The sequence below is a fragment of the Mytilus galloprovincialis genome, chromosome 1 (genome assembly GCF_965363235.1).
Source record: "Mytilus galloprovincialis chromosome 1, xbMytGall1.hap1.1, whole genome shotgun sequence".
Taxonomy (NCBI): Eukaryota; Metazoa; Mollusca; class Bivalvia; order Mytilida; family Mytilidae; genus Mytilus; species Mytilus galloprovincialis.
Window position 1 is genome coordinate 71,870,586 of NC_134838.1, and position 11,634 is coordinate 71,882,219.

At 30.0% G+C, this 11,634-nt stretch overlaps 1 long non-coding RNA gene across 1 annotated transcript; it reads left to right on the forward strand.

Annotated features, from left to right (window-relative positions):
* The first annotated feature begins 3,448 nt into the window (after nucleotides 1–3,448).
* On the forward strand, nucleotides 3,449–7,167 carry LOC143044242 (uncharacterized). Its single transcript, XR_012968613.1, has 3 exons — nucleotides 3,449–3,610; nucleotides 5,573–5,783; nucleotides 7,009–7,167. It is a non-coding gene; the product is annotated as an uncharacterized LOC143044242 (long non-coding RNA).
* Nucleotides 7,168–11,634: the final 4,467 nt, after the last annotated feature.

Genomic DNA, 11,634 nt, shown 5'->3' on the forward strand with positions numbered 1-11,634 from the left:
GAATGATACAACTGTCACAAAGGACATGACATATAGAAATAGACTTTGTAAAAATACATAATTTCAAATTTTATGATCATATCTTTTGTAATTAGAAAGTTATTTTATGTTTTATCGACACGCGCCTCAATCAGATGACTGTCACCTGTGTAATCGATAGAAATTCATGTTTGCCCAAACATGACCGAATCCACTTTGTATACTGATTACACATGTACAATTGAAGATGCGAAACATGTTATATTAGACTGTCCTTTATGTGCAGATTTACTTGAAAGTTTATTTTATGAATTAAGTTAAAAGAAGTAATGGTGATTTTAGTATTTTATCTGATGATGATAAGTTTATATATCTTTTTAAAAGTACTGCTTTGGTGTGGTTGACAAGACCTGATGAAATATTCTAAGTAGAAGAATTTTTTTTTATATGCTTGATTGATAGTGATGATTTAACAGACCTGAAATATTTTTATAGACATGATCAATGCAGTTATATGGTGTTTTTTGTATTTCTGGCGGATATATTTTTTACTTCTATGTAGTAGCGTATTTTCTATTCTTATTGTAACTCACTTTTCGTCCGTCGTCGTTAGCTCTTACAAAAATCTTCTCTGAAATCTGAAATCTTGGCCAAATTTTAGTTAGGTATAGAACAGTAATTTTGTTCAACCGAAATACTAATAAAATATTATTAAGGTTTTATTTGGAAGCAATACAGCTAAAGGATACATTTAGGTGAGGTAAGGTTAAAATTAATAAATCAAGAATTTAAAATTGATACTATAAGATGTTAGAGCATATGTTAAGGATAAAATAACCTAATAATATTAATAGGTCATGGACCTTCTAGTCGAGATATTTGAGATTTAAAATATTGCGGGAAAAGGATGACTCGGACTTTAACCTTATTTTTGCATTGGTATTATCAGAGACATATATGTCTCTGGTATTATTTGGATCTCAAAACAAAAGAAAGAAAATCAAGAATCAAAGACCTTTCATGAGCTATTAAGTCTCATATGAAAAAAAAATGGTTGTTATGGGGCAAATTGTTTTACCTTGTATTGTATGGAAAAACACCAAGGAGTCCGAACATTTGACACGATTGATTGATTGTCGGTTGCTTAACGTCCAGTGGCAAATATTTCATGCATTTTCAACGAGAGCAAGTTAACAATACATATAACAGGAAGGCCTTGTTATGATGGAGGCCACCCGGGATGATGGGCGAGGAAATTTGGACTGCCACTGGAAAACGAGGGTATATTCTGACCGGACGGGATTGCGAACTTGATACATCCCGCACAGCCAAACGGACCCCCCTCCCCCCCCCCCCCCCCCCAAGCTAGCGTTTTACTTCCGATCCGGAGAAATCCAAGTGACCATGTTTCGTTTCCCCAGTCACTCTTGGGGTCATTTGACACAAATTCTAAACCTCACCCAAGTAGATCCTTAAAGAATATACGGTTGATATTATTTTTAAAATGCATCAGTGTTACATTAATAACATAATTGAATTTTATAATTATACAAAATACACATATGGCGGAGAATGACAATAAAAACCAATGACATCCGTAATAAAGGTAGCTTTTATAGAAGACAGATTATTCTCTTTTTGGTATTTACCTCTTGAAGTCTTTCTATATCACTTCTATAATCGGGTTTTGAAGAACATGTTTTACTCTCAAATGTCTTTCAAGGTATCTCAGAAGCATTTTTTTCTCAATTTATATCTCAAAACTGGCTTCTTAAAAAAGTTTACTTAGCAATTTCCTTCAAAGCAAAATAAAACAAAAGGCAAAGTAAACACAAAATTCCTTTTTTTATTTTTCTTTCATCAGCTTGAAATTAATACACCCTAATCCGTTATGTTTATTCAACAAATATCATTAACTATAATCAGAGACATATATACGTCTCTGCTATAATCAATTAGTAACGATCAGAAGACGATTGTTATTTGGATATGGTTGATTGAACTTGATGATTGGGAATTTGCAATAAGCCGTTGGTCACGTGCCGAGTGGCACGCGCTGATTGAAAAAGTAATTTTACTTCAAAATTATAATATCTATTGATACCAAACTTTTTATTTCTTAGTTATATACTCATATCCTCTTATATTCATGTTCTTTTTGGTCTTAAAACATCGTTTTAGTGTTCTTAGTGCAAAAACTTTCTTCTTACTGAACTAAGAAGTCCTTTGCGGTATTTCTACACATCGCCATAAATACTTAAAGAACAGATACAATCTTATCCTAAATAGTTTGCCATCTAACAATTCAAAAAGAAATTTTGAGTCGAAACTGAAGTACCAAATCTTTAAAAAGAATCACCTTTTTTGTAACAGTATAGACGTCTAAAATTAAACTGTATATATATTTTCTTTTTTCAAAACTCCTGAAATAATTTAAAATTATCTGTAGACAGCTTTCATATTATGCAAATCTTTGTAGAAGTATGTGAGCGTATTACCCCCCCTTTTTTCCCTTCTATAAAATTTATTTGTAACGATTTTGTGTCTTAATTTGTGTTTGCTAATTAACTGCGGTTCATCCTGTCAAAAGTAAAAAATGTCTCCTTGTGTATAAGTTATTGATAAAAAAATATTTGAAGCCGCCAGAAGAATAAATCATTTCCTGAACTTAAATACATTTATTTGTAAATAAAGACAATTTGCCTAAAACATTCTCTCATATATTTAAACAATTGTAAAATAATTAATTCAACGACTTTCTTTTACTTTTTACTTTTCTTCTTCAGTTTTTTTTTACCCATTGCTCTTCAATTACTGATCGGATACTTTTTATCCTATTTTCGTATCGAACTTACATGTTAACAGTTGAACGGAATTAAGTACATTTTTCAGGAATTTACAAATGAAATTTTCAACAACAAAATTCCACACTTTTTTACTGGGATTTTTTTTTCTGTTTTGAAGGCGCCACCAGTGACCCCGTAGCACACATAACCAACACCTCACATAGCGTATTCACGATGTTGAGGTATTGACATACAATCACATTTATCAATATACAGCAAGTAGGTAATTTGGTGTTGAATGCCAGTAGGTCAGAATTTGTTAATTGAATTTTAACTGTAAAAGGGTCACTAGCTGTCAAATTCATGTTCATCGATTTTAATCAAATTCACATAACATGTGTTGTTGAATTGTTTATTAAAATTCCACGCACAATCTTGGCTGATATGCATAAAACCATTATTTCATGAACCGGCATGAAATATTAACTTATCACAGAACTAAATAAATAAACCACCGAAAGTCCACATATAAGAGGGTATAGAGAATAACGGGCAAAGAAAAAAAAGGAATAAAGAATAGTGAAAGAAAGAGAATAATGGTAAAAAGTGTAAGTCATTAAAAATATAGCTTAAAAAAAAGAAGCCTGTCTTGCATCAATTTGAGGGAATTTACACAAGATTAATTTTACGGCGGCTTATTTTATTTTGGATTAAAAATAAACACAATTGACAAGTTTCCTTCCCCTGCATTTTCGATCGCACATGTAAATAGCACGTTGGTCTCAAATAAGACACTGATACATTACAACACTTGCCGTCAGTATTTGAAAATATTAATTAAGAAGGTATAGAAAATTAATGCACGCACACTATTATCCACCACAGGCCTAAATCGTTAGTCCGCAAACAACGAGGGTAATAAAAAACCCAGCACTTTGTACACAACCACCGGCATGCTATGAATTTGAAAACTTCCCAAATTAGTAACTATCAATTTTTATTAACCATAGAAAACTTTTGTCCTTCTTTATCAAAAATGAAATTTAAATCAATTTATTCATTTATTTGACCGACTAGAATTAATTGGGGAATTTAAACCAATTCCTATTGTAAGTGATAAAACTATCAGAATCAGATCATATCAGGGTGATTGAAATGAGGAAAAGGGGAGGGGGTGATCAGTTATTTTGGGGGGAAGAAAGAAGGGAGGGTGAGTCCCTCGGGGGTAATCCCCACCCCCTTCAATTTGAGAATATGCTATTATCTTGTAAACGGTTTAGATCCCCACCCCTAAACCATATATATTCTTGAATGGGACAATAAAATTAATCAATTAAAATTAAAGGGAAGTCCCTGGGGGGTCACCCCACCCCATTCAATTTGAGAATGTGCTATTCTCTTGTAAATGGTTTAGATCCCCACCCCTAAACAATATATATTCTTGAATGGGACTCTAACACAAATCAATTAAAATTAAAGGTTAGTCCCTAGGGGTCACCATCCCCGTTCAATTTGAGAATGTGCTATTATCTTGTAAACGGTCCAGATCCCCACCCCTAAACCATATATATTCTTGAATGGGACGATAAAACAAATCAATTAAAATTAAAAGGAAGTCCCTGGGGTCACCCCGTCCCGTTCAATTTGAGAATGTGCTATTATCTTGTAAACGGTCAAGATCCCCACCCCTAAACCATATATATTCTTGTATGGAACAATAAAACACATCAATTGAAATATAGGGAGAGTCCATGGGGGGTCACCCCCACCCTCACATGTTTGAAAAACTTTTAAATGGTTGAGATCCCCAGTGGTTAAGTGAAAAAAATTCCGGATCACAGGGGAGGATTCTAGGGGTTGGAAGTTCAACTTGGAACCCCCTTCTTTTTTTTTGGACACTCAATGCATTTGAATGGGAACATATAGTTGGAGCACCCCTCCTAAATCTTGGGTTGGGAACAGGGAACCCCTTTTATAAAATGGCTGGATCCATCCAGGCATACCATCTAGCTAGCTATTAAGGCTTTAAAAATATGAAATAAATCAAACAAGGAAATTAACGGTGTAGGCAACTGTTTTGAATTTAAAAAAAAGCCTTTATCATGTTTATTAACAATGTTAAATTTTGTGTGCATTTATTTTTACTTATTTTCAATAACAAATAAATAATGGACAGAATTGCGTGATTGATTATTGTAATTTACGAAAAATCTGCATACATGTTATAAAATGGGAAGTAGAAACTGGGAATTTGTCAAAGAGACAACAACACAAGTGACAACCAAAGAGCAGACAACGACCGAAGGTCACCTATGGGTTTTCAATGCAGTGAGGAAATTTTGGCACTGGTCTTCAGCTCATAAATATGTCTCAGAAATGAGAATGATGTACAGCTCTCATTTGCATTAATAAAAACCTCACAATATGTTCTGAATATCAGAATATACAGTATTGCAAGATACTCTCATATTGTACACATGGAGCTGAGAAACTGTAAAATTAATCATGCTAATTTAACATTTAAGTCCTTGGAATCAATCTTAATATGCATACTGTTGTACAAAGGAATATAAGTATGCAAAAGACATATATATATATATGGTCTTCAAAAAAAAGAGTAGAAATGCTATTAATTTATGACAAGATCTTAATCAAGTAATAATTTTGGTTTGTTTAAATATTTAGGAGGTTAGTATGACCTCCTTTTTTGTGATGATGTTTTCCTTTTAAAAAAATTGTTTGTATCAACAAAAATAAAAACACAAAGTTAATCTAGAATTATGTTTTTATCATTTTTTTATGTTTAGATCATGTAGATTGTCAGCAAGATGAAAAGAAAAAAAATATGCATCTCAAAAGTCAAAATGTGGATAAGCTGTGGTTCAAGGTCCTACTTTTGCAGATTTTCATATTTTGCATGAATGAATTTAAAGTTTATACCATGGACAGCAGAGAAAGAAAAAAAAACTTTTCAATTTTCCTGCTTCTGAAGGATAAATGTAAAACATCTTGTTTTCGGTAAGTTTTATGCTTTGTTTTAATAGTGTTTGTGCATTCATCTGTCCAGTCCTACCTCTAAATTGTATCCTCTTTGTTTAAGTTTTTGGTGAGTGTTCACCATGAATTTTAGTAAGTAACTTGTGGATTTACATGCATGTATATACTCAAAATTTAGTACTAATATTAATGGGATTTTAGCATGACATCCCGTCAAATGCTTGTTAATCATGTTTATGTTCCAGAACATATGAGTATTTGGACTGTACGCGTACAGTTTGCCCAATTTTAAGAAGTTGGTCAAGTTTATTAGAAACAAAATTAATGTACATTACAGATCAATATAACTGAAATCTTTAATAGATTAATACAAAAAGTTTAATTGCAGTTGAAATAAAAAACACATGTTTCGTCGAGCTGGTACTAGACAGTACAAGTATACTCAAATGGTCTGACTGTATGCATATGGTCAGACTGTAAGAGTATACTTATATGTTCCGGACCTTTAACATGTGGTCAAAATACTGATATGGTCTGGAACATTTATACATGTTTTTAAATTAATATCAAACACATTGGTGTTTGTGAACTTGGTAATAAGTTATTCGATAGAACTATAATGTTTTGAGATTATCAAAGTAAAACATATCCCATTTGTACTTTTAATAAAGAAGAAGATTATTGATGTATGTATAACTGTATATAAAAATGAGACAGCAAGCCAACAACACAAAAAATAAGGATAAAACAATACATTTTTCTGTATCAATGTTATAATTTCCAATGTGTTCAAAGAATGAAATAAACACAAGTTGAACTCAGTCAGAACTTCAAAAGCTTAAAGAAATATTGTTTCTGTTGTCTGCGTTTTGTATTAATGTATTGAAAATTCTTGTGAATAATGGAATGTTATTATATAAATTGCCTAAAGTTTTACCATTGATCTTTATATATATCATATATATATTATATATATAACTTAGGGAAAATACCCAAATGTTATAAAGAAGAATAAATTAATTGATTGTTATATAGTATTAGAATAGGAAGATTTGGTATATTGTTTATTTGACAACTCTCCATCAGAAAGGATGTAGAAGGATAGCAACTGATAACACTGGACAACCTTTAACAATCAATAAAATCCATACCGCATAGCTATTTTTATTGAAAATCATATTATGCTACATGTAAGCAAACAATTTTGTATAATACATAACTTCAGATTTTATTGGTTCTTTTTCAGAAGGATTGAAATTCATCACCTAGAATAAATGGAGAAAACATAGAAACAAGACCAGAATAAATTCAAAGACAAAAGTTGGATCAGTTATTATTTTCATCACTCAGTCAATGATTTGAAGTTCTTTTAAATACTAAAAGATATTGAAACCACAATAATGTCAATGTTTCTGTGCTGAATGACCAAAAAGTGGACTATACGATCACACAATGCTGAAATGCAAGAAACTATTAATGTTTTGTGTGGAGGGATATTGTGAAAAAAATAGATTTACTTCTAATATCTACTAGTATGTTAAACCTAATAATAGGGTTTTTCATTGATTTCAAATGGTAAATAATTGTGTTTCAAGAAAGTATGCTATAATTCATAAATAAACATATATTAATACTTACATTATCTGCTTTGTTGTTTAAAAGTTTAGTTTTGAACAGTTATAGAACAATATGTTGAATTAACATTTCCAAAGAAAAAAAGATATTCCATTAAAAAGATTCATCTTATAACAATTTACTACCAAATAGAATACATTGTAACATACAAATTATTATATATTTATATCTATATATTTAAAATTTGAATCCCATAGGATTTTATTTTGTCCCATGGGATATTAAAAATCCCATGGGATAATTAAAGTCCTATGGGATTATTTTTGTCCCATTGGACAACAAATATCCCATGGGACTACAATTATCCCATGGGACAAAAAAAAATCCCATGGGATTTAACCAAAATCCCATGGGATAATAGTCCATCCCATGGGATTTTGCCTTGTCCCATGGGATATTGAAAATCTCATGTTTTTATAAATCAAATAGCAAAATAAATATAATAGTCACAGTAGAAAATCGATGAAATTATTGAATCCCATGTAATTCCGCACATTTTGGTTATATACATGACTCTGTAGCTCTTATTTGAGGCGGCGGATTTGCAAATGAGTGTTTTGCAAATTAAAAGTGCTCAGTATTTATATATTAAGCTTACTGAATCCCGTGTCAATTCGTTATTTGTTGTATTGCTGTAAAATTTAAGAATTAAAGTTATCTTGGTATAAAAAAAGCTAGGATTTGCAATTCGGACAAAATAGAGATGGTACACTTTAATTTTTTTAATAACTTTTTCAAATCAACGTGGATTTTCATCAAACTATGTAGGTATCTTAGATATATATTAAGCTTACTGAATCCCAGGTCATTTTATTTTTTGTTGCATTGCTGTCAAATTCAAGAATTAAATTAATCTAGGTAAAAAAAGCTAGAATTTGCAGTTCTGATGAAATAGAGATAGCACACTTTAATTTTTTTAATAACTTTTTCAAATCAACTTGGATTTTCATCAAACTCTACAACTATCTTTAGAATATATTGATCTTACTGAATCATAGGTTGATATTTAGTTTTGTGTACTTCTGTCAAATTTAAGAATTTAATTGATCTAGGTCAAAAAGCTACGGTATTAGAAATATATCTTTCCTCATATATTAAATGATATTATATTTTTGTTTTATCAAAAAAAAGTGTCTTTTTTAAGACTTCATAATTTTTCATTTCAGCTTAAACCAAATAAACACCTTTTTTTTGTTAAAGCAAAAATTTAATATCATGAAGTTTCATTACAATCCTTGATAATCTTTTAAAAAAAGAAATGTGTTTCAAAGTTACAGTAAAATTTATTTAAATCAAATCTTAAAATATTATTTTGTCAAATTTAATGACATTTCACTAAACATGGTATAATTATCAGTGCATGTGAGTTTTACAGGTAAAAAGAAAGCCCTTCTTTTCTTAAACTCGTGTATTACTTATCTAGTGAATTAAAAAAGCCTTGTGATTTAGATTTAACAGGATGTTGCAACTTTGAATAAATGTTATTTAGAATTTAAAACTCTCTGGTAGATGTGATCTTTTTAATAAGTTTGCCCCAAGCAGAAGGTATTGCTTTATAAATCACCACAAATCAGAAAAACTATTTTAATAATTTCTTTAATGTTTCATCACTTTTTGATATATTTATATAATATATATCAAAAGGAATGAATTATTAAAGGAATAATATATACTTTTTCCCAAATTATGAGGAAAGATATATTTCTAATATCGTAGCTTTTTGACCTAGATTAATTAAATTTAACAGAAATACACAAAACTAAATAACAACCTATGATTCATTAAGATCAATATATTGCAAAGAAAGTTGTAGAGTTTGATGAAAATCTAAGTTGATTTGAAAAAGTTGTGAAAAAAATTAAAGTGTCCTATCTCTATTTTGACAAAAATGCAAATCCTAGCTTTTTTGACCTAGATTGATTTAAATTTTAGATTTGACAACAAAACAACTGACCTGGGATTCAGTAAGCTTAATATATATTTAAGATACCTACATAGTTTGATGAAAATCCAAGTTGATTTGAAAAAGTTATTAAAAAAATTAAAGTGTACTATCGCTATTTTGACAAAAATGCAAATCCTAGCTTTTTTGACCTAAATTAAATTAATTCTTACATTTGACAGCAATACATCAAACTTCATAATAACGTGGGATTTAGTAAGATTAATACATCACCAAGGTAGCTATATAGTTTGAAGAAAATCTAAGTTGATTTGAAAAAGTTATTAAAACAATTAAAGTGTACTATCTCTATTTTTGTCCTTACTGCAATTTCTAGCTATTTTTACCTAGATTAATTTAAGTCTTGAATTTGACAGCAATACAACAAAAAATAAAATGACCTGGGATTCAGTAAGCTTAATATATATCTAAATTAGTTACATAGTTTGATTAAAATCCAAGTTGATTTGAAAAAGTTATTTAAAAAAATTAAAGTGTACTATCTCTATTTTGTCCGAACTGTAAATTCTAGCTTTTTTGACCTAGATTAATTTAAATCTTGAATTTGACAGCAATACAACAAAAAATAAAATGACCTGGGATTCAGTAAGCTTAATATATATCTAAATTAGCTACATAGTTAGATGAAAATCCAAGTTGATTTGAAAAAGTTATTAAAAAAATTAAAGTGTACTATCTCTATTTTGTGCGAACTGTAAATTCTAGCTTTTTTGACCTAGATTAATTTAAATCTTGAATTTGTCAGCAATACAACAAAAAATAAAATGACCTGGGATTCAGCAAGCTTAATATATATCTAAATTAGCTACATAGTTTGATGAACATCCAAGTTGATTTGAAAAATTTATTAAAAAAATTAAAGTGTACTATCTCTATTTTGTGCGAACTGTAAATTCTAGCTTTTATGACCTAGATTGATTTAAATTTTGAATTGACAGCAATACAACAAAAAATAAGATGACCTGGGATTTAGTAAGCTTAATAGATATCTAAGATAGCTACATAGGTTGATGAAAATCCAAGTTGATTTCAAAAAGTTATTAAAAAGATTAAAGTGTACTATCTCTAATTTGTCCGAATTGCAAATCCTAGCTTTTTTGACCAAGATTACTTTAGTTCTTAAATTTTACAGCAATACAACAAAAAACTAAATGACCTGGGATTCAGTAAGCCTAATATATATCTAAATTAGCTACATAGTTTGATGAAAATTCAAGTTGATTTGAAAAAGTTATTAAAAAGATTAAAGTGTACTATCTCTAATTTGTCCGAATTGCAAATCCTAGCTTTTTTGACCAAGATTACTTTAGTTCTTAAATTTTACAGCAATACAACAAAAAACTAAATGACCTGGGATTCAGTAAGCCTAATATATATCTGAAATAGCTGCATAGCTTGATGAAAATCCAAGTTGATTTGAAAAAGTTATTAAAAAAATTAAAGATGCCTATCTGAATTTATATAATAATTTTATTTTTACCTATTGTAAAATTAAATTCTTTCATTTCACAGCAATAAATCAAACTACCTAATAAGCTTGCATTTTGTAAGATCAATATTTAATTTAGTTAGATGGGCTGATTTACACCAGTCAAAACTAAATTTGAAGGTCAAGACTAGTCGAGACTAGTTGAGACAGGTCGAGACTAGTCAAGACAGGTCGAGACTAGTCAAGACAGGTCGAAACAGGTCGAGCCTTGGTCAACACCATTTCAGACTACACAAATATCATCAAGTACTGAATCAGACTAATTAAGTAAAGTCGAGACCTAGTCGAGTACACTTAAGTACAGTTAAGTACAGTCGAGACAATGTCAAGACTAGTCGAGTAAAATGTGTGCTCGATTTTACTGGTCGAGCACAAAAACTGGTCAATTCAGACTCTGAGCAGTTTGTAGTGACGGAGCACGTGAAAAATGTATAGAGTTATGTTATTTTGTTTTCCATGCATGCCTATGTGTAGTGTTAAGTTTGTTATAACAGTTATTAAATATTTGTTGCATTTAAATTATCAATTGCACCTTGAAGTACCCTTAGGCTTTGTACTTAGCATAAAATAAGTGTCAGCATTGTCATATGCACCTTTATGCACCACAGTTATATTATGTAAAATGTATCATATAAATATCATATGCGCTTTTAGGAGCCATAAACACTTATCGTCATTGAAGTGTCATATGCAATTTTAAAAATCAGACTAAAATGAATTAGGTACCATATGCACTTTTAAGGTCCATTTACACATGTTATTTGATGTATTTTAAAAAATATCTA